Here is a 24,118-nt window from a genome sequence, read left to right on the forward strand (position 1 = left end):
CCGGGAGGCGCTAGCGTTACCATCGCTCTACACCGGACCAGGGAGGGAAAGCGCAGTACCTGCTTGTAATGAATCACAGCCAGCAGTAAAAAGGAGAAGGCTGGTGGAGAAAAAATAACACACGTGACGCTGTGCACGTCTTCCAACGGGGGGTGGGGGGGGGTTGTTGTCTGGTCCAAGCTAGCGTCACCCACTCCCCCTCCCCTTTTAGAAAGGTACAGATCTCAGAAGGGAGGATGAAGAGAGAGAGGGTAGTGAGGGTGGGGGAGGGGGGGTTGTTGTCTGGTCCAAGCTAGCGTCACCCACCCCCCCTCCGCTTTTAGAAAGGTACAGATCTCCGAAGGGAGGAAGAAGAGAGAGAGAGCAGTGCGTGACACCAGCTCTCTGTGGAATTAATTTCTCATTTCAGCGCTCAAGTCTATTCCCCTTCTCTTCTTTTCACCTGTGACTATCCTCTCCACTATCTGTGGATGTAGATCTACTATGACTATCTGCTGTGCCCCCAGCTTTGTGTCTGCAGAGTCGCGCCCACAAGCCAACATTACGGTCTTTCCATTTGTCATTCGAACTGTGACTTGGTTAGCTTATTTTTCATTTTTTAAAAATCACATATGAGTCATTTACCCAGCAGGATAATTCCCAGAGCACCTTTCTCAAAGGTTCAGTGTCAGTGCCCAACCCAGGACTCAAACTGGCAACCTCTCTCTTACAAACCCAGTTTGGTTTAGGGTTACCCTGCACAAATTCACTCACTCATTCTGTGGGGGCTCACCAGAGTGCCTTCTCCAGTGTCTGTGTATCTCCAGTAAAGCTGAGTCCCTTCAGTGACGTGAGTTTCCCAGGTGACTCAGATATTCAGCACAGAGAGTATTCCTTTTGAATAACAACTGAGGCCTTGTTAGGGCTGGTTATATCAGACCTTATTAAGGTTGGCTGTACATCTTTTGATGTTCTTTTTTTTGTGTGTGATGATGTCATTTGAACAAACCGAATGAAACGCGAATGCAGCCAATCACAACCCGGTGCTGCCATCGAGCATTAAAAGCAGTCCTATCCTGATGGAATCCAGCGCTGTTGTGTTCTGTGTTCATTTTTAAGCCTCACACTAACTGCCGCTCTTGAAGGTTCGGTGGGCAGAAGCTACAGAGGCTTAGTGGATGAGGTGGATTTCCTCAGGGCCAGTCTAAGACCCTTTCCGCCATTACACTGAAAAAATGGGCTTATGCTGATGCTAATGAGACCTTTCCTTCATCTTTAGATCAGATATACTTTATTGAACCCCCTGGGGTAATTTGTCCTCTGTATTTGACTCATCCTAGTTGCTTAGGAGCAGTGGGCAGCCACAGTGCAGCGCCCGGGGACCAACTCCAGCTCTGAGGCCAGTGCCTTGGTCAAGGGCAACAGCAGGAATGTACCTAACCTGACATGCATGTCTCTCCATCTGCAGAAAAAAGAGGAAAGACCTGGCTGTGACTGTTTATGGTGTCATTAACACGTGGCGGTTGTGCTGGTGTTGATGTATACAGGGTCATTAACACATTGCGGTTGTGCTGGTGTATATTGTATACAGGGTCATTAACACATGACGGTTGTGCTGGTGTATATTGTATACAGGGTCATTAACACATGACGGTTGTGCTGGTGTATATTGTATACAGGGTCATTAACACATGACGGTTGTGCTGGTGTTGATGTATACAGGGTCATTAACACATGACGGTTGTGCTGGTGTTGATGTATACAGGGTCATTAACACATGACGGTTGTGCTGGTGTATATTGTATACAGGGTCATTAACACATGATGGTTGTGCTGGTGTTGATGTATTCAGGGTCATTAACACATGACGGTTGTGCTGGTGTATATTGTATACAGGGTCATTAACACATGACGGTTGTGTGGTGTATGTATATGTATACAGGGTCTTAGTCACATAACCAGGTTTGTGCTGGTGTTGATTGTATCAGGGTCATTAACACATGCGGTTGTGCTGTGTGATTATTGTATTACAGGGTCATTGAACATTTTGTACTAGTGGTATATTGTATACAGGGTCATTAACACATGACGGTTGTGCTGGTGTATATTGTATACAGGGTCATTAACACATGATGGTTGTGCTGGTGTTGATGTATACAGGGTCATTAACACATGACGGTTGTGCTAGTGTATATTGTATACAGGGTCATTAACACATGACGGTTGTGCTGGTGTTGATGTATACAGGGTCATTAACACATGGTGGTTGTGCTGGTGTTGATGTATGTAGTTTCATTAACACATGGCGGTTGTGATGATGTTGATGTATGTAGTTTCATTAACACATTGCGGTTGTGCTGGTGTGTGATGTATACTGGGTGCAGTACAACGATGCGGTTGTGACGGGTGCCTGAATGTATACAGGTCATTAACGACTGGACGCTTATGCTGGTGTATATTGTATACAAAGGTTCATGAATAAAATACGTTGTGCTGTTGATATTGTATACAGGGTCATTAACACATGATGGTTGTGCTGGTGTTGATGTATACAGGGTCATTAAAACATGACGGTTGTGCTAGTGTATACTGTATACAGGGTCATTAACACATGACGGTTGTGCTGGTGTATATTGTATTCTGGGTCATTAACACATGGTGGTTGTGCTGGTGTATATTGTATTCTGGGTCATTAACACATTGCGGTTGTGCTGATGTGTTGAGCTTTAGCTTTGGCTGGTGCAGTACAGACGGATGGCAGTCGGTGACTGTACCTGCCACTCAGAAGGTAAATATAGGACCAGGCTCATCCTTAATGCCGACTTTCTGGATCCACTTACCTGAACCAAATGTTCAGACTGTCATTAAAATTAGCATCATTACAAAAAAGTTCTCTATGAGAAATATAATTAATATCTCCTTGTCCTTTTAAGCAATTATTCCGAGCGCCCACACATATATAAAAATCATACATTTAATTGCGTAGTTTTAAAGAGACGTGTGATTACGGAGGAGGAGGTCCATGCTCACGATGCTCTGGCTGCTCTGGCTGCTCCAGCTGCTCGTGATGCTCTGGATGCTCTGGCTGCTCGTGATGCTCTGGCTGCTCTGCCTGCTCCGGCTGCTCTGCCTGCTCCGGCTGCTCTGGCTGCTCGTGATGCTCTGGCTGCTCTGCCTGCTCTGGCTGCTCGTGATGCTCTGGCTGCTCATGATGCTGTGGATGCTCTGGCTGCTCTGCCTGCTCCGGCTGCTCGTGATGCTCTGGCTGCTCTGGCTGCTCGTGATGCTCTGGCTGCTCCGGCTGCTCGTGATGCTCTGGCTGCTCTGGCTGCTCGTGATGCTCTGGCTGCTCCGGCTGCTCGTGATGCTCTGGCTGCTCGTGATGCTCTGGATGCTCTGGCTGCTCGTGATGCTCTGGCTGCTCTGGCTGCTCTGGATGCTCTGGCTGCTCTGGCTGCGGTTATGAGTGCCGGTTTCTCCATCAGGGGCTTTAATAAGGAGACGCTCACACGGGCTCAGTACCTGGCAGCTGCTCCCCGAACTGGCCCCAGAGGTACCGTGAGCAAATGAAGAAGTCACTCCCTGTTAGAGACGTCCTCCAGTCGCCCGTCCCCTCCCGTGTAATTCTTCACCCAATCACAGACAAAAAAGCCATCTTTTTACAGCCCTTATGGACCAATCAGCAGTGCTCATGCATTGGACATAAAAGTTTGAGAAGATTGGGTAGAATTTGGTATAAGAGTTCATGCCATTAAGCCTACGCTGTCAGGAGTATGGCATAACAGGAGTGTAGACTTTATGGCATATACTTCTGGTAAATTGTTCCCCAAGTTTTAAAAGGTGCTTTCAGAGTTCTTGAGAGATGTCACCCCAAAGTGAACCTGAGCAGTTACGGCTGTTCAGCAGTTATGACCATGACTTTGTAAAATAGAACCACAACCAGCCTTCCAATTTTGGAAAGAAGGCAATCATGTCTGAATCTTAAGAACATAACCAAACCAAGTAGTCACAGTGAGACAGTTAGCTCATTAGAACGGGTATTAAATTGTAAATAATATTACTGACAGATGTAATATAAGGTACTTGAGCACCACAATGCCAGACATGATGTGTGTAATTAATACAACAACTTGTAAAGCTTTGGCTTAAGTCCCCTAAATGAAGGCAACACAAATGATGACATTACTTTCATATGACAAAACGTTGCTTAAATTAATATGCAGTCAGGCAGCAATGGAGGTTTGACCCCTTTATGACGTTGTAGCTCACATTAGGAAATTAAACTACCAGATTCTGTGACAGAGAGATCACAAACATCACATTTTGTTTTACAGAAATATATATTTTTTTAATATATGTATTTTATACTTATCTTGAATGTTTGTCAACGTGACTTTTACTGTCCTGATAAAATTTTATGAATCATGATGAGAAATTGTGGTATTATTCTGGTTGTTTTTATAAATCAGTTACGCAAAGTATTGCTACAGGTGAGTCTGAAATGTTCATTTGAACTGGTTCCCAAACTGCCAGATATTGAATACTGTTTCTTTTGCTTTCTATTATTTAAAATTAAGCAAAATGGAAATAACAGAACATAGATAAACAAAACGACTTTAAAATTAATTCTCATTTATTTTACGTCATAGGTTACACTCTAAATACCAGACTTCATAAATAAAACAAATTATAACAATGTATATATCCTGGTGCTAAAAAGCTAAATTATGTAGTCTACGTGGTAAATAATTAAAGAACCAAAACGAACTACTTCTAGAAGAACACATTAAATATTACTTTCGCTGTACAGCACCCTTACCAAAACAATAAAAATGGGCTACCACTAACTACTGCTGAATCACATTTACTGCCCAGGAAAAATATATATCTAAACTGGAAATAAAATTATATACTTGTCTACTCTTGGTTAATCCATATTTTAAATGAGTGGCGCCAATATTTCCGCGCAACCCACTGAATTGCTGTTGCAATTTTAATCTGCCAGTAAGCAGATGAGCCTCATATCGTCAACAACGCAGAATGGCTTCATTGTACACTGGTATTCTCATAAAATTCCCGCCAGAGAAACTGCAGCGAGTTAAAACATATTATAACGATGCCACATATCATAAAATTAAAAAGGTGGAAATGTTTAAAAGTGACTTATCCAACGGTTTTTGCGCGAGGCGCAGAGGAACTGTACAAGGAGAGTAATTGGCTGCGTCGTCGCAGCGCCGCTACTGGGGAGCGCTGACGCCAGCGTACAAAACTTGCATTCCAAGCCCGTGCCTCTCGATTCCCCCACGAACTCAATAGCGCATTATTTCTAAACTACGCAATGAAATAAATCACCGGAAAGGAACAAGCTGTCTCTCTGCCACGAGCGCACTTCCCTGCGCTGTATTTCCTAATTCATTCCATCTAGTTCTTCTACGCCGAATCCGGGGTGAACACATAGGCTATTTAAACTACGATTAGTTTGTTTTTCGTCATCGTACAATATTTACAGAGGTGAAAAGTGAGAACGTATCCATTGTTATGTTCACACCGTAGTGCACTTAGCAACTCGGTGTTTTTAGAGGCCGTGTTCGTTCATTTGTGCCGTTTTGCTTCGCCCATCCTCGAGGCTATAATAAATATGTAGTATCGTTGTTCATGCGCTTCGAAGCTTGGTATCTATGTTTCCCCTAAATAATATAATAATACGAATATACTGTATTTATTTACAGTGTTCTCCAGTGAGGGTATTTTGTATTATCAGGACAAGGCGACGCTTTGCAGCAGCTGGTCGTGTCCGTGTTCTGTGTGCCTCGTGTCCGCTTTTGAGCCATCCTCCGGGATGGGTATGACGCCGGAGTCCTCCGGAGATGCGGTATCCCGGTCTTGTGTCTGGCCCGCCGCGGGTGGTCGATGCCCCGGGTCTCTGTGCTGGGGTCGCACCATGATGCACTGTCTGACCGACGACTTCGGCTTGGCTGTTTTGGGACTGCAGTTGTCGCGCTCGTACTCCTCCTGAGCCTTTTGGATCTTTCGCTTTTTCATCTTTCTTTTGTGAAAATGAAAGGTCGTGAGGGAGACGAACACTATCCCCGTGATCACCGCGATCAGCACGACGAGGACCGCAGTGGAGGAAAAAGCCTGGAATAACGGATCCACTGGATCGACGCAGGTGCCATTCCTCTGCGTAGTCCCGTTCGAGGTGCACGATGGAATAGAAAGTGCTAAATTCTCGGAAGTCCCGGCACACATTTAGTTGGTTTCGCAGGTTAAGAGACTATATTCCGGGTCTGTCAAAAGAAACGACTGCGGTCACGCCGTTTCCCTCCCACAGGACCGCTGAGTTAAGGCTACGGTAATTCCGCTGGAGTTGGAAACCGTGAGTTTGCCATAGAATTCACCTAGAGATCGGAGTCGACAGAGAAACTGAAATTAACACAACGTGACTGAAACAATGCACGCAATTGCAAATCGGAGTCGCACAAGAAACATTGGACGTACGTTCAATTCACATTTCAAACTCGACAAACGCAAATACCTCTACAAAAAAAGAAAAGGAAAAAATGCTTTCATCATAACATATGCACATGTCTGTCCAATTCACCTTTATTCGTTCTTTGACCGGTGTTACAAATCTGAAAATTGTTTTTGTTCATTTCACCGACATATTTTAACTAAACCGTTATATATGTCATGAAAGATAACATTACGCTCATTGCACAAAAGGAAGGCTGAAATGCAGGAATTTATTCAACCAATGCAACTGCAGTTCAACCGGAACTTGCTTAAGTTCCAACACAAAACATTAAAAATATTACGTTAATTGTTAACAGCCACTGGCTTTGAAATGGAACCGCACACTGGTTAATTACCCGATACAGCAATAGCCTAGTCAAAAGGCAAAATAAGCAAGCATTTCTCAAAAAGTTTATCGAATATGAACGTTTGAAATAAGGCGTTATTAATCTTTTTTTTATCGCTTTGTCTGTGCATGTTATGATGAGAAGAACCGGGCCCGGGCTGAATAGAAAAAGGGTTCGTCATACCTGGTGATACGGACGGGTACCTGCTGTTTCAGAGGCGAAAATCGGCCGGAGTAGCGCACGAGACTGAGGGGGGAAACACTGAGCAGGTTCCGAGCCGCAGAGAACCCAACCAATCCCCACAGATCGCAATGACGTATCGTGTTTGATAATCCAAAAGCTTCACCGTGACCAGATCCCCCATTCATACATATTTCCAGATGACAATCGTCGCTTTGTCACTCGACTATCTATCAAAACAGAGCCGCAGTGAACGCTGCTGTCCGCTGTTAAACTGCTCAATCTACCCCGGCGCGTTTCCGTAATGCACCCGTTCGTTTATTTCACATTATGATCTCCGTTTCTCTCGGACAGAATGCACTATGGTTTTATTAGCGCGGAAAAGCAGTTACTGATTTATGTATACCAAAATACATACGGAGGCGCGGCTGCATCGAGAAAACTGGATAATTTCCAGAAGTGCTGGCATGCAGGGAGGGAGGGGGGTTGGGTACTGAACTGACAGAAAGTGCGAGAGCAAACACCTAACGCACCGCACGCTATCCACGGAGTTAAAACCAAGCAGAAGAAACTCATTAGCAAAGATCGATATGTCGGAAGCGATTGTCTTTAATTCCAGTCTAACTTTTATTATTCAACTGGATAAGGCTGCTGTGTGTTACCGCGCCCTTTCTGTGAAATTCACTAGAAGTGTGATTTATCGGGCGGATATTAGGGTAGTTAGTTTGTTTTTAACGCTTGTTTGGTGTTGGTGAGGTTCGCGCGTGCTGATGGAATTGAGCTGTCCAGTGCTGAACTGGCTGCACGCAGCGTCGCTTCGAAACTACACCGGCATATACGCCGTACCTGCGTCAATCAAAATCCACCTACACCCGTTTTTCACTCCTTGTCACGCTTCGTGTTCAGTTGGGTGAAATTAGTTTTTTCATGGCCTTGATCTTCGGTCCTTAACTCTGCACGAGACCACTCCCGAGTCCCGCCACACGTTTCAATGACGCGCGCGCCGCGTGCTTTCCATTATTCCGAGCTCATAATCAGCAGTACTGCAATTATTCAACTGAAGGCAATTTAACTGGAGTATTAATTAGGCGCGGGGACAATGTCCTACAACGAAAATGAAATCAATTTGAAGAACAAATCATTGCCCTAATTCCCGTTACTTACTGTTTGAGTGCTTTATCTTCCCTTTGCTTGGGGAGTTTTTTCTCTCACTTGCTATTGTTATTGGGATTTCAGGCTTAGCCTTTCTATAATATTCCTCTTGTTGGGTTTCCTGTAAATTGTGACTGTAGGAGAAGTTTCTGTGGGGACGTGCCATGCTAACAGAAACTGCCTATCTCAGGACAAACCTCTGGGAAATTGTGCCAGGCGACTCTCAGTCATGGTTGGCGGTGGCATGGCCAGGACCGGCTCCCCAACACTGGGCATGTCAGCACGCCAAGGGCACTTCGGCCTAGAGACGCCCCACCTGGTCGTCTCCTAATCCTCCACGTTCAACGATATGATATTCCACACATACCTGAGCACGATTACAGCACGGAACGTCAAACCCGTTTGTTCACGGAAAACATCGGAGTCTGAAACGAAGCCCTCTCGGCCTCAGTAATCAGCACGCCCCAGCGACAGAAAAAAACAATGGAGTGAAAAATGTCTCACGGCTAAATAAAGTAATCTTGTTGAAATCCAATATGCAAAAAGCCCTTAAAACAATATTTAATATTTTTGTGTACAGGGGCTCCATTCGTACATCAAAGACCGAGGATTTTTAATTAAATCTGCTGGAAGATGATTTTGCTTCGGGTGTGCAGTCTCATTACATACCTGACCTGAGGAAACAATTATTTGCATTAATGAGGAATTCTGAATACTTCATAACCGATGTTCTATTATATTAAAAGCTGTTACTGATCCTCAACAGCAAACAACAGTATAAAAGGCCAAACTCCAATCCGAAAGGACGGGTGTTCAATTTCAGACTGCTATTTTCTCAGAAGCCTGAATATGCCTCACAACAGAACTCCAATTCCAATGATAATTACCGAGAGAGAAAGGGAGGGAGAGAGAGAGGGAGAGAGGGAGAGAGAGAGAGGGAGAGAGAGAGAGAGGGAGAGAGGGAGAGAGAGAGAGGGAGAGAGAAACAACAAAGAATTCTGACTCATTCCTCAGCTGGGCAGTGTAATAGAATGAAGGCAAAGTGTTTTATTAGTGTGGAAAGCAACTTGAAAATGAAAGGAGGCCCGGATATATTGCAGCAAACAGAGCCGTTTCAGCTCGAGTCTCTGGCTGTCGGATGCTCGTGCGCTGGGTTGTCAGTAAGCGCTCACTGTAGACCGTAATCGTCGAACCCCGGCGTCTCAGAGCCCCGCCTTCCCGTGTGAAAGCAAGGCGGGCGCCGCCTGCGGCGTGGGCTTGTCTCGCTGCCTTCTCTGACAGCCGGTCCTGGTAATGAATTAAGGGACGAAGCGCACTCGGGAGGGAGACGCAGTGAAGAGGCAGTAAATAAATGTAATAAAAACCCCAAAGAGGTCAATAAAACTCCCCCCACATCCCACCCCTCTCATTAATTCATTCTGACATCAGTGAATTTGCATAAACAGGAAGCGTTTGGTCCCGCGTGGTCGTGAGGCGGTACGATGTGGAAACTGGCCCCGTATTTATGTGTGATTAAGCGCGTGCGTCTGTGACAGGGTGACGTGTTCCTGGGGTAGCGGGGGGCCCGGCTTACACCTGCTAATGCCTTAAAGCCCCACTCGTCAGCGGGGACCGCGGCATTAAGCGCCGGGGTGAAGCTGTGCGGCTGAATTAATCAGCAGGAGGATTACGCTCCCGTGGAGGTGCTGTTTGATTTGCACTGAAAACATGCAGCTCTCCAAATACGGTCACGGCTGCAATCCATACGCACGCACACACACTCACACGCACTCACACACTCCACACACTCACACACACACACACACACACACACGCACTCGCACTCACACACACACGCACTCACACATACACGCACACACGCACACGCACTCACACATACACAACACGCACACACACACACACACATGCACACACGCACACACGCACACGCACTCACACATACACAACACACGCACGCACACGCACTCGCACTCGCACTCACACATACACAGCACGCACACACACACACACACGTGTGCACACGCACTCACACATACATGCACACACACACGCATGTGTGCACACGCACTCACACATACACAGCACACTCTCACACACACACACACACACACACGCATGTGTGCACACGCACTCACACATACATGCACACTCTCACACACACACACACACGCGCATGTGTGCACACACTCTCACACACACACACGCATGTGTGCACACGCACTCACACATACATGCACACTCTCTCACACACACACACACTCATATGCATATGCACACATGAATGCACCTACACACACATGCAGTTATGAGCAAATCCAGTGCCTCAATATCCTTATAGAACCCAAACATGCACTGATCCATCAAACTGTCCATTGCTGTAGTGCATGACGACAAGGATAAAGAGACAGACAGCAGCTCATAAATCTAATCTGGCAGCTTTTACAACAGTTCACTCAATCAGGGTACAACCACCGGAACATCACTCCATCCTCTGTCCTCCATCGAGAATAAGTCTCCTCAATGCAATCTGAAACTCACCGGTGATTTCACTCACATAAACAGGGACGTAAGGCCACTGATCCAGGAAATTACATCATGGGTGTGTCTGTGAAGGTCAGACTGCATATGACATCACTTCCTGTGCAATGGCAATCCTTCAGTTATACAAAGAATAATTGGTATACATTATTTCAGATAATTGAAATACAATAAAGCGTTTGTATTTTAGATCGTATTTTAGATTTTTTCCCAAATGTTTAATAAAACTTAATCATTGCTTCACTGCTTGTACCTCAGGGTAAATTTTGTGTGGGCACATAACTCAAAGGACCTATATGTACATGTCTGTTAGAAGCTGATTTTGATTTATCTACAGAAGGTAAAACAAGCATCAAAATTAATGCACGTTCACACACGCGCACCTATACACACGGAATATCCTACAAAAGACACTAAAGATGGACTCACCGCTGTCATTCAGACAATTCCAGAGCTTGAGTTTAAGTTTAAGTGTATCTGTTTCTACTTGTTTTATTTGACGCTCGGTGGCATTGTAAATGAGGGAATGCATCTCCGAGATTTAAATAAATGTATAGATTTTGAATTTTTTAAAAAGTGAATGAAAAGACATCAAAATTCAAACAGAGGCAGATTTTCCTGACTTGCCCGAACCTGTTGACTCCTCCCATTTGCCTTGGGAAGGACACATAGTAAATCAGTATGCACAGGGGGTCTGGAGGCTTTCCTTCTTCAAGGTAAAAACTACATTTCCCAGTATCCCACTGAATGAGGAACGGTAATGAGTCACATGTTGCTTAAAAACAAAGGTTGTATTTTGGGAGGCCTCATGCTGTGCAAAATTCTTCTGTCAGATCCTTACATCATATGGATAGCTCCTCCTTTTAATTGTGCCCATGACAACACTTTTCACACCATAGCAACTGGACCGGGGCATACAGAAGTGCTTCCTGTGTATAATAACTCTTCCTAAATACAGGGTGTTTTCCCATAAACTCGTGACACGGGGGGATGCCGTAACGGCACCCTCTGATTCGTCTCTTGAATCGCCAAAAACGAGCTGCACATTTTCTGCTTCAAATGAGGAGATTCCTCTCTTCAGACAGGAGTTCAGATGAATGAAGTCTCTTTGCCTGGGATGGATAGCGGCTACAGACAGCCGGAATCCCACGTCGGGCTGAATGTTTGTTTCTGCTGCTTCGCGGCGCCGGGGGCTGGAAGTTTAACACCCTCCGGCAGCCGAAAGGCGTTTGGGCTTTTTTTGGTTTTTTCTTTCGGAGCACTGCAGCGGAGCTTCAGAAGCCCGTCCCTCACCGAGCGAGTCGTGCCTCTCTGGCCCCGGAGCGCATCTGAAGTGCGGGGATGAAAGCTCTCCAGACGCGCAGAAATGTGTCTATTACGGTGAAGTAGGGCAAAGAGGTGATGACGCTCCCTGGCAACGCACAGCGCCAGATTGACGACAGTAAAAAAAAAAAAAAAAGCATTTTCTCCAGGGTAATGGCACTCGGTGAAGTTGAACTTTGACCCCCCAGTTCTCGTTTCATGACCCTTGTTCGCCAGTATCTGCTGTTGGCGCTACGGTGGACCGGTCTGGGCTGATCCGGTGGCTCTGGTCCGGACCAGGTCTGTGGGCAGTAATGTGATTTGTAACCTCAGTCACCAAATGCATGAGTCGTGTGTGTTTGTGGCGTTACAGTGGTGCCTATGAGCTTTGCCGTAATTAATTTAAAAAATTTTTTTACATAGTTTTCCAGGTTTACAGCTGCTGATGCCAGGCATTGGGTCATTTTTATTGTATGAAAAACACGCCACTGCCCCCCCCCCCAGTCTGAAACTGACCAGGCAGATGTCATGTAACCACATAAGGCCATTTGGGTGATTTATAGCGCGCTGATAGTGAAGTGCAGCTTCCCGATGCTATGGGACTGATACAGACTCTCTAGGCAACAGCCACGTAATAATGACAATTTTGCTGCATGCTGTAAAACTGCAGTCCATCATCATCATCATCATTATGATCATCATCTTCATTACCTCCCCTGTGGCTGGAGCTGATTGTATTGGCTGGGGGGATAAAAGCCAGCGTGGGGGGGGCGGTGGGGTGGGGTGGGGGTGTGTGAGGGGGCAGTTTGGTCACAGGCCGTGTGCTGGCCTGACCTGCTCTTCTGGCCTCTCACAGTTCCCACTGGAGATCTGAGAGATTTCAGCCCCCCCCCCCCCCCACTGTAAGACCCCTGCACTCCACACAGTGTATTACACGTGTCTGAAAGCACATGCATGTACCCACTGCACACACACACACACACATATACAGAAGCACACGCACATGCATGCATGCTCTTAAACACACACCACACACACACACACCACAGACACGTGTGCGTAAACCCTTTCAAAAACAAACCATAAAATCCAAGGCCTTATAGAACATTCCTGATGACATTGACCTCTGGGTAATTGCTCAGAAACGCAGATGTTCTGGTGACATCTTGACTATTGCATCACCAAATCCATTCACTGCCGTCCACCAGGCTTCCTTTCAGCTCTGGACCAATCAGGAGCTCCTCACAGGGACTGGACCAATCAGGAGCTCCTCACTTGGATCTGTGTTATTAACCTTGGTCAGTAGCTCAGCAGGCAGGAGTTCAGGTTTCACATGACGAAGCTCGTGCGATTTCTTCTTGAATTGGAGTCGTGCGCGTGAGGCAAGAAGGAAAAATCAGGCTTCCTTTTAAAAGGCGGTGTGATCCGTCCATTTAGAGTACTATGCGCTGATAACCAGGGGAAACGCACAAAAGCACTTACTTAGTGATGCTGGGCTTTCAATCATAGCTCTGCTAATATATGTAATGACAGGGAGACCACATAATATAATAATAATAGTAGTCATTATGGTCATCATCATGGCCATCATCATCATCGTAGTTATTAAATGAGCATATAAAAATTGAGACATACTGCATTAGATCACTGGGAACTGTTTGGAACCCATATAAACCAGAGAAATGCTGCAGGTTCAACACAAGATGAAGGATGAAGCACCTGATTACTGTGAAACTGCCACCAGCTCCAGCAGCTCTGCGCCCACTGCAGGCAGGTTGTGGAATTGCACTTAAGATGGGTTATTTTCCTAAATACTGGTTATTTTCCTAAAGATGGGTTATTTTCCTGAAGATTGGTTATTTTCGTAAAGATTGGTTATTTTCCTAAAGATAGGTTATTTTCCTAAAGATGGGTTATTTTCCTAAAGATCAGTTATTTTCCTAAAGACGGGTTATTTTCCTAAAGATCGGTTATTTTCCTAAAGGCGGGTTATTTTCCTTCTGCTCAGCGCAGGCAGAAGTACTGTGAGCTGCAGATGAGAAGAGGGAATGACCCTGTGTGTCACCCTCAGCTGAGATCTTGTAGCAATATATAATTCATATTTACCCTTTCTGAAACAAAACGTGTGCGTGTGTGTGCATAAGTGTGTGTGTGTGTGTGTGTTGAAAAAGCACTAGAGGATCCAGTAAATAAAACCTTTTCTCTTAAACAGAGGTTGTAAAATGTTAAAAGGATAAAAAAAAAATATATATACAGGCAACATAAATAGAAGGTAATTACTAGGGTAGTGCTGAGGGACTTATTACTGTTGTCACAGAGGTTATTGTTTCTATTTTCATGTGCAATGAGAGAGAGAGAGAGAGAGAGAGAGAGAGAGAAAGAGAGAGAGGGTGGTTCATTTGATCTGGCACCTTGGGGCTTTAGCTTTTGGGTCGCTTGTCATGCAAATAAAGCCAATTTGAACCTGGGTTTCTGACCCAATCAGCCACTGCAGGCCCGTATCTCTGTACTACCTGATGTGGCTCTGTGATCCAGCTGGATTTAATAGTCCGCTTCACAGAATGATGTTTTTTTATATCATTGTGGCCTGTGTGGAAGTGGCTTTATCCCAGACTCAGACTAATGAGGGTCTAAACTGAGCCTTCTTTCAGTCAGGGTGTCACCTGATCAAAACGACCAAATCTGAAACCTTTAAAAACGGACGTCTGTGACTGACGTGAGAATCAGTTTTTCATTTTTCAGCTTTTCTCATGTCATTTTGGGAGGACAAAACCGAAACCTGCCAGAAGTCTCCTTCTGGAAAGGAATTTCATGTTTATTCATGCTTATTTATGTTTATTTTTATTTAAGGGTAACATTTTCTAAACTGTTCTGTGCCAAATGGAGATAATGAATTTGGAACAGCGCGTTTTAATTTTAAAGTCCGATAGAAAACACTTTCTTTATTTTATAAGGAGAGAAAATCAGAGAGAAAGAGATGGTCAGAAAAGATTCATGTCTTGCTTGGACTTGTGTGGACTGACAACGTGCCCAGCTCTTACTCCTGAATGTTAGTCAGGTCACACTCTGGACTGAGACCTGTGTTTGGTCCGGTGAAAGAGGCTGCGAGAGAGAGAGCACTGATCATATTGGGGGAGTGCTATTATTTGCAGTAAATAGGGCACGCCAAATGGGACAGCATGGAGTGCTGGCTTCCAAAATAAAAACGCAGTTCTGAGTCTCCTTCAGCAGCACAGAGGACAGAGGGAATGTCAGAACGGAGGATCTGAGAATCTAAAGCCTCTTCCTCTAATCACAGGCCTCAAGAGCTGAGAACTGCTGGTTTTCCATCCTCCCTTTACCTGGGAGTCAGGTGTGGATACAGTCTGGCCAATCAGTAGCACTAATTATTCAGTTAATTACCTCGGAAAATAAACAGGACCGAATGGAGTTGATGGTCAGATTTGAATGTCCATGCTCTGAAATAGCTGTGCTATTAATAATGAGGTTTCTGATTAACTAACTGATTTATACTACAGAACGATAACAGAGAGAATACCAACTCCATATTAATGCCCATGGTTTTGGATGAGATGTTAGATGTCAGGTGTCCACATACTTTTGGCCATGTAGTGCAGGTGTGGGCCTGTCCAGATATGCTCACTGGTTGTCCCCCTGCTTATAGCTGTAACTATAATATAAAATGTCTCTAAATTTCCGCTTATCCAACACATTGTCTGTGTTCCCTAATTAGTAGGGGAGCTTTGTTGGTCATTATAGTTTTAAAGTCTGGGCATATTCTGATGAATTTTGTGCAGAAATTCTCTGTTATGTCCTGGTAAGTTCTACATGCTGTGAGGAAGTGCAGGTCTGTCTCCACCACTCCCTGACTGCAGTGAGGGCACAGTCTGTCCTCTCTGGGCAGCCAGGTCTGCCTCTGTTGGCCTTTTTTGATGGCTGTGCTCACCGAGTCTGTACATTGTCTCTTTCTCTCTCTCTCCCTCTCTCTGAAGTTTGAAAGTGCTTTATTGGCATGACATATATAGGCTCTGTGTTGCCAAAGCGGAGGTTGCATAATTAAACTATGTACAGTATGGATGATAGATTATGGATTAGTAAAAAAACAAAAAGCCCACTTTCCCACTCCCTCCCTCTCTCTCCCTCCCTCCCTCTCTCTTTCTCTCCTTCCCTCTCTCTCTCTCCCTCCCTCCCTTCCTCCCTCATCCTCTTTCCCTCCCTCCCTCTCTTTCTCTCTCTCTCTCTCACTTCCCCTCTCTCCCTCTTGCATCCTCTCTCCCTCCATCCTCTTTCTCTCCCTCCCTCTCTCCCTCTCTCTCTCTCTCTCTCTCCCTCTCTCTCTTTCCTCTCCTCCCTCCTCCTCTCCTTTCTCTCTCTCCCTCCCTACTCTCTCTCTCTCTCTCCCTCTCTCTCTCTCTCCTTTCCACCATCTCTCTCTCTCTCCCTATCTCTACTCTTTTTCTTTCTCTATCTGGCCATCTCTCTGACTCTCTGCTTCGCATTCTCCTCTCTGTCCTTAGTTCCTCTCCATCCTCTTCTCCCCCTCCCTCGCTCGTCCTCTTTCTCTCCTCTGCACTTCCTCTTTTCCCTCTTGCTTCCTCACCATCTCCTGTCCTTCTCTCTCCTCTCCCCTCTCTCTCTCTGTTCCTCCTCTCTGGCTCTCTCTTCTCTGCGCTCCCGGTCCATTCACTCCTCATCTCTTGTCCTCCCTCCCTCCCTCCCTCTCTCTTTCTCTCCTTCTCTCTCTCTCCTCTCCTCCCTCCTCTCCCATCTCTCTTCCCTCCTCTCTCTCCCTCCCTCTCTTCTCTCTCTCTCTCCCTCCCTCTTCTCTCTCCTCCCTCCCTCCTCTCTCCCTCCCTCTCTCCCTTTCTCTCTCTCTCTCTCTCTCTCTCTGACTCAGTACTGCATCAGGATGGCTGCAGCAGCTGCAGTTACTCATTTACATGCAGGACTCCGTGTGTCCGGCTCCCGTCTGCTCAGAGTGAGCCGTCCAATCGGCTTCACAACGAGCCGTCCGTGCCGTCCAATCAGCTTCACAACGAGCCGTCCGTGCCGTCCAATCGGCTTCACAACGAGCCGTCCGTGCCGTCCAATCGGCTTCACAACGAGCCGTCCGTGCCGTCCAATCGGCTTCACAACGAGCCGTCCGTGCCGTCCAATCGGCTTCACACCGAGCCGTCCGTGCCGTCCAATCGGCTTCACACCGAGCCGTCCGTCCCGTCCAATCGGCTTCACACCGAGCCGTCCGTCCCGTCCAATCGGCTTCACAACGAGCGCCGCAAAACATGTACATTTATAACCTCTGCCCTGTTTTCTCTCTCTTTCTCTCTTGCTTTTTCATCTGAAGTCCTTTTTCTCAATTCCCTTTCAGAGAAAAACGCGGCTCTGTTTGTGTTTACGGACTGCCTCTGTTGCCGTGGAGCCGGTTGTGTCCGATCACCACGGAGACCAGAAGCCGAAGCACCTTCCCCAGGTACATCGCAGGTAACTGTCACAGGAAGCTCAGGCCACCGGGGTGACATCCTGTAAGAAGCTGTAGTCTGTGTGTCCTCAGTTCCCCATTCTGCTCTCCTGGCTGCGTCACAGACTCCAAAAAGGGCGATCTGGTCTCTCTCACACACTCACTCTCACACACTCTCACACTCTCTCATACTCTCACACACTCATACTCTTACTCTCACACACTCACACTCTTACTCTCACACACTCACACACTCACACACTCTCACACACTCTCACTCTCACACACTCTCACACACTCATACACTCTCACACACTCTCACTCTCACACACTCTCACACTCTCACACACTCACACACTCTCCACCTCACACACTCTCACACATACACTCTACACTCTCACACACTCACACACTCTCACACTCTCACACACTCTCACACTCTCACACACTCACACACTCACACTCTCACACACTCTCACACACTCACACACTCTCACACACACTCATACACTCTCACACACACTCATACACTCTCACACACACTCACACACTCATACACTCTCATACTCTCTCACACACTCACACACTCTCATACACTCTCACACACTTATACACTCTCACACACTCTCACTCTCTCACACTCTCACACTCATCACACACTCCACACCTACACTCACACACTCACACTACACCACACACTCATACACCTCACACACTCTCACACTCCACACCTCTCACACTCCACACTCTCACACTACCTCACTCTCAACACTCTCACACACCTCAACACTCTCATACACTCCACACACACTCTCACACTCACACACCTCCACACTCACCACACTCTCACACTCCACCACCTCATACACTCACACACTCTCACACTCTCATACACTCTCTCACACTCACACACTCTCACACTCACACACTCTCACACTCTCATACACTCTCACACACTCTCACACACTCTCAACACTCACACACTCTACACTCATACACACTACACACTCTCACACTCACACACTCTCTCACACTCCACACACTCTCACACTCTCACACTCTCACACTCACACACTCTCACATCTCACACTCACACTCTCACACTCTCATACTCTCACACTCACACACTCTCTCACACTCTCATACACTCTCACTCACACACTCTCACACTCTCATACACACTCACACCTCTCACTCATACACACTCACACACTCTCACACTCTCATACACTCTCTCACACTCACACACTCTCATACACTCTCTCACACTCACACACTCTCTCACACTCTCATACACTCTCACACACTCATACACTCTCACACACTCTCACTCTCACACACACTCACACACTCTCACACCCACTGCAGTCTCATCCAGAACATAATGCATGCTACCCGCTAAGGTCCACTGCAGGCAGGCCCGTACTGCAGGACTTCTGTGCCAGAGAACGGAACAACTATTTAAATTTCTTTTCTCTTAAAATTTTTTTTTATTATGTTTTTTGTTTTCCATCAGTTCTGTGTGAGTAGCTGGGCCAATTTCACGTGACGCGCTGCAGGCAGATTGCCCACTGGGACAATAAAGCCTGAAGCTGTGCTAGCCTGCTCTGATACAGCACGTCCTGCTTTCCAGTGCAAACATCCAGCCTGCTCTGAGTGGCAGAAAATCTTTAATGTAAAGAGTTACTCTTATTTAACAGCTTGTGTGAGGTGTCACTGTTCCCAAGACCCTCAACAGACACTGAAGCAGACGGGCAGCCTGTGTTATAATTATTCTCCAAGTTCTTCAAACGTAGCCAGATCATTTTTTTAAAACCATATTTAAAGAACATCTGAGATTGAGCCTTTTAAGAAACAGAGACTTTGCCTGAGAGGACTTCTAAATCAACATATTTATCTAATGGACTCCCCTGTATGCATTGTATGAAAGTTAGTGGTATGGTATTTTCTCAGAAGCCAGCGTGGACAGTGATCATTTATAAAAATTAAATACGAGCCGTTAGGCGTGGGAGGCGTGCGTGTTGCATGCTGGGTGATGTAGGCGGGTGGCAGAGAGCTTCGCCGTTTTTCCCACTGTTCAGCAAATGGGCGTCAGGCGAGGAGTGGCGGGAAGATGGCGGGTAAGATGGCGGGAGAGGGGTGGGAGGGGGTGGGTAAGATGGGGGTAAGATGGCGGGAGAGGGGTGGGTAAGATGGCAGGTAAGATGGCGGGAGAGGGGCGGGTAAGATGGCGGTAAGAGGCAGGAAGATGCAGCGGGGGGCAATGAGAAACAAGCCCCGTATGTTGGAAAAGATGGCGGGAGAGGGGCGGGTAAGATGGCAGGTAAGATGGCGCCCGAGGAGTGTGGGGCGTCCGGCGCTTCCTGGTTCAGTGCACGCATGTACTGCGTGTTCTGGCACATATCGGACCTGTTCATCCCGGGGGGGGGGAGGGGGGTTAGCGGACTGATCATTCAGACGGTACTGCTGGTGTCCCGGGACCACATTAAATGTAGGGGTCAAGCCCAGGGTCCCCCTCAGGGGACTGGGGTGTATTATTAAAAAACAACAAAAAAAAAACAAGTGTTTCAATCAACCGAAATGGCCGGAGGAAATACAGTATATTACCGTCTCCCGAGTTATTGATGCCGAATCAATGCATTTTAATGGAACTGTGTTATTGTGCTATTATTGTTACATTAGGATTGGGGTGGGGGGGTCGGGGGGGGGGGGGGGGGGGGGGGGGCGGGGGGAGCGGGCAGGGGCAATGAGAGAAACGAGCCCCCCGATATGTTTGGAGAAAAAATTCCGTATCTGTATTCAGCCGAGTGTCAATCATATTTCCCTACATTTTGCCGTTGTCAAAATATTGCCCTGTGTGTTTTTTTGATGAAAGAATGCCTGCTGATGAAACGTTGGAGGAGAAGAAGGTCTCCACAAGTCCCTCGTTCTCTTTTTCACTCTAGTACATGGAAAAAGCTCCTCTGTTTCTGTATGTTTCAGTGTGGCTGGTGAGCATTCACTCTAACACCACTCTGTCAGGGGGCACCTGCTGTACAGGAATAGAAGAAAGGCCCTTTATCTATGTGGGATAAGATCGCGGATGAATTAAACATCGCTGCTATCCCACAATTTCATTATTCATTGTTACTTGTTAATCTGGTTAAATACAAGGCATCTGCTGGAGACAAGCCCAGGGGGAGGACAGATGCCGGAGCAGTGCATTCTGGGAAGAGCAGGGGATGCCAGTGCAGTGCACCAGGCATACAGAGGGAAGAGACATTTCACATTAATTAAGGCGGGGGGGGGATCTGAAGCGGGAGTTTGAACAGCAGTGCTTGTGTTTGGGAATGGGGGACGGGGTGTGGGACGGACGGATGTGACTGTCGGGGGAGAGCACTAATGAGGGAAGGAAGTGGAGGTGGCTGTTTAACCCGTTAAAGAGAAGGTCTTTCTGGAATTGCATTCTCTCTCTGTGTGATCGGCATGCTAGCTCCTCTCTCTCTCTCTCTGTGTGATCGGCCTGCTAGCTCCTCTCTCTCTCTCTCTCTGTGTGATCGGCCTGCTAGCTCCTCTCTCTCTCTCTCTCTGTGTGATCGGCCTGCTAGCCCCTCTCTCTCTCTCTCTCTGTGTGATCGGCCTGCTAGCTCCTCTCTCTCTCTCTCTGTGTGATCGGCCTGCTAGCCCCTCTCTCTCTGTGTGATCGGCCTGCTAGCTCCTCTCTCTCTCTCTCTCTGTGTGATCGGCCTGCTAGCTCCTCTCTCTCTCTATGCGATCGGCCTGCTAGCCCCTCTCTCTCTCTCTCTGTGTGATCGGCCTGCTAGCTCCTCTCTCTCTCTGTGTGATCGGCCTGCTAGCCCCTCTCTCTCTCTCTCTGTGTGATCGGCCTGCTAGCTCCTCTCCCTCTCTGTGTGATCGGCCTGCTAGCTCCTCTCTCTCTCTGTGTGATCGGCCTGCTAGCCCCTCTCTCTCTCTCTCTCTCTCTGTGTGATCGGCCTGCTAGCCCCTCTCTCTCTCTCTCTCTCTCTCTGTGAGATCGGCCTGCTAGCTCCTCTCTCTCTCTGTGTGATCGGCCTGCTAGCCCCTCTCTCTCTGTGTGATCGGCCTGCTAGCTCCTCTCTCAATTTCAATTTTCAATTTTTTTTTTCAATTTCAAAGTGCTTTATTGGCATGACAAATATAGGCACTTGTGTTGCCAAAGCAGTGGTTATAACATACAACTATATACAGTTAATCCGTTATATAAAAAAAAAAAAAATAAAAAAAATAAAAAAAATAAAAAAAAAAAAGAAATATATACAAAAATATCAGTAAGTGATGTTAGGTGTGTGTGTGTATGTGTCTGACATGTGCATGAGTGAATATTATGTGTCTGCTTGTACGTGTGTATGCTGTGTGTAAATGTGTGCATGAGGTGGTCACACATTGTCCCTCAGAGTATGGCAAGAGAACACAAATTGTGCTGCTAATATGCAGCAGCCTTTTTCTTCTCCTAATAGGTAGGGTAATCTATCGTCATTGGGTATATCATTGAATTGGGGACATTTCTGGATTATTTTTTGGTAGAATTTTTGGCGAATTTGGTCAAATTTTGTGCATTCCATTAGGAAGTGTTTTTCCGTTTCAATTTGGTTGCCTTTGCATTGTTGGCACAATCTATTTTCTTCTGGCAACCATGATTGTCTGTGCCTGCCAGTTTCTATGGCTAAGTGGTGCTCGCTGAGTCTGTACCTCGTCAAGGTGGTTCTCAGTTTTTTGTCAGTAACTGTGGTCAGGTAGTTCGCTACAGCATACTGTCTTTTTAGGGCCAAATAACATTTCATTTTACTTTGCAATTTTGTTTTAGTTTCCCAGTAGGTTATTAATTCTGTTTCAGCTGTGTTGCAATTTGGTTTATTCTAATTATGTTTGTAGTTTTGTTCTGATCCTGAGCAGGTGAGGTGTTAGTGTGTGTTAGTGTATGTGGGGAACTAAGGCTCAGGACCAGCTGAGTGAGGGGATTGTTTGCTTTGCTCAACTCTTGGTATTGCAGGGCTTTGTATTGATATGAGTGGGGGTCACTTTGTTTTAGGTGCTTCCAAAATTTGATTGACCTTTTTTGTATTTTGATAAGTAATGGGTATTGGCCTAATTCTGCCCTGCATGCATTGTTTGTTGTGTTTCTATGTAATTTCAGGATATGTTTACAGAATTCTGCATGCAGGGTTTCAATTGGATGTTTGTCCCATTTGCCAAATTCTTGACTGATGAGTGGACCCCACACTTCACTGCCATAAAGAGCAATTGGTTCGATTACAGCTCCAAAGATTTTAAGCCAAATTCTAATTGGAATCTCTACACAAATTTGTCGTTTTATGGCGTAGAAGGCCCTGCGTGCTTTCTCCCTTAGTTCATTCACTGCAATGTTGAAGTTTCCTGTAGAACTGATTTTTAGCCCTAAATAATTGTAATTTGAGGAATGTTCAATGTAGTGTGTTCCTAACATGAATTTGTGTTTTGTTCCCTGAGATCTGGATCTTTTTTGGAATGTCATAATTTTAGTTTTGTTAAGGTTTACTGCCAGGGCCCAGGTCTGGCAGTATTGTTCTAGCAGGTCTAGGCTTTTCTGTAACCCCTGTTCACTGGGGGAAAGGAGAACCAGGTCATCTGCGTAGAACAGGCACTTGATCTCTGAGTTGTGTAGAGTGAGACTAGGCACTGCAGCTTTTTCTAATATGTTTGCCAATTCATTAATATAAATATTGAAAAGTGTTGGGCTAAGGCTGCAGCCCTGTCTTACTCCACGTTCCTGAGAGAAGAAATTTGTTCTTTTGTTGCCAATTTTTATGCCGCATTTGTTCCCTGTATACATTGATTTTATTAGATCATAGGTTTTACCCCCTACACCACTTTCAATAATTTTGTAGAATAACCCTTGATGCCAAATAGAATCAAATGCTTTTCTAAAATCAATAAAGCAAGCAAATATTTGTTTTTTGTTTTGGGTTACATATTTCTCAATTAGGGTGTGTAGGGTGTAAATGTGACCTCTCTCTCTCTCTCTGTGTGATCGGCCTGCTAGCCCCTCTCTCTCTCTCTCTCTGTGATCGGCCTGCTAGCTCCTCTCTCTCTCTCTCTCTCTGTGATCGGCCTGCTAGCCCCTCTCTCTCTGTGATCGGCCTGCTAGCCCCTCTCTCTCTCTCTCTCTGTGATCGGCCTGCTAGCCCCTCTCTCTCTCTCTCTCTGTGTGATCGGCCTGCTAGCCCCTCTCTCTCTCTCTCTCTGTGATCGGCCTGCTAGCCCCTCTCTCTCTGTGATCGGCCTGCTAGCCCCTCTCTCTCTGTGATCGGCCTGCTAGCCCCTCTCTCTCTGTGATCGGCCTGCTAGCCCTCTCTCTCTCTCTCTGTGTGATCGGCCTGCTAGCCCCTCTCTCTCTCTCTGTGTGATCGGCCTGCTAGCCCTCTCTCTCTCTCCTGTGTGATCGGCTGCTAGCCCTCTCTCTCTCTCTGTGTGATCGGCCTGCTAGCCCCTCTCTCTCTCTCTTGTGATCGGCCTGCTAGCCCCTCTCTCTCTCTCTGTGTGATCGGCCTGCTAGCTCCTCTCTCTCTCTCTGTGTGATCGGCCTGCTAGCCCCTCTCTCTCTCTCTGTGATCGGCCTGCTAGCCCCTCTCTCTCTCTCTGTGTGATCGGC

General features: G+C 46.4%; 1 long non-coding RNA gene across 1 annotated transcript in view; it reads left to right on the forward strand.

Annotated features, from left to right (window-relative positions):
• Positions 1-24,118, forward strand: part of LOC135236640 (uncharacterized) — a 44,075-nt gene that overhangs the window by 7,063 nt on the left and 12,894 nt on the right. The window contains exon 2 of the long non-coding RNA XR_010324638.1: positions 17,380-17,492. This is a non-coding gene — a long non-coding RNA (uncharacterized LOC135236640). The remainder of the gene's footprint in view (positions 1-17,379; positions 17,493-24,118) is intronic.

Source organism: Anguilla rostrata, chromosome 12, assembly GCF_018555375.3.
Source record: "Anguilla rostrata isolate EN2019 chromosome 12, ASM1855537v3, whole genome shotgun sequence".
Classification (NCBI taxonomy): domain Eukaryota; kingdom Metazoa; phylum Chordata; class Actinopteri; order Anguilliformes; family Anguillidae; genus Anguilla; species Anguilla rostrata.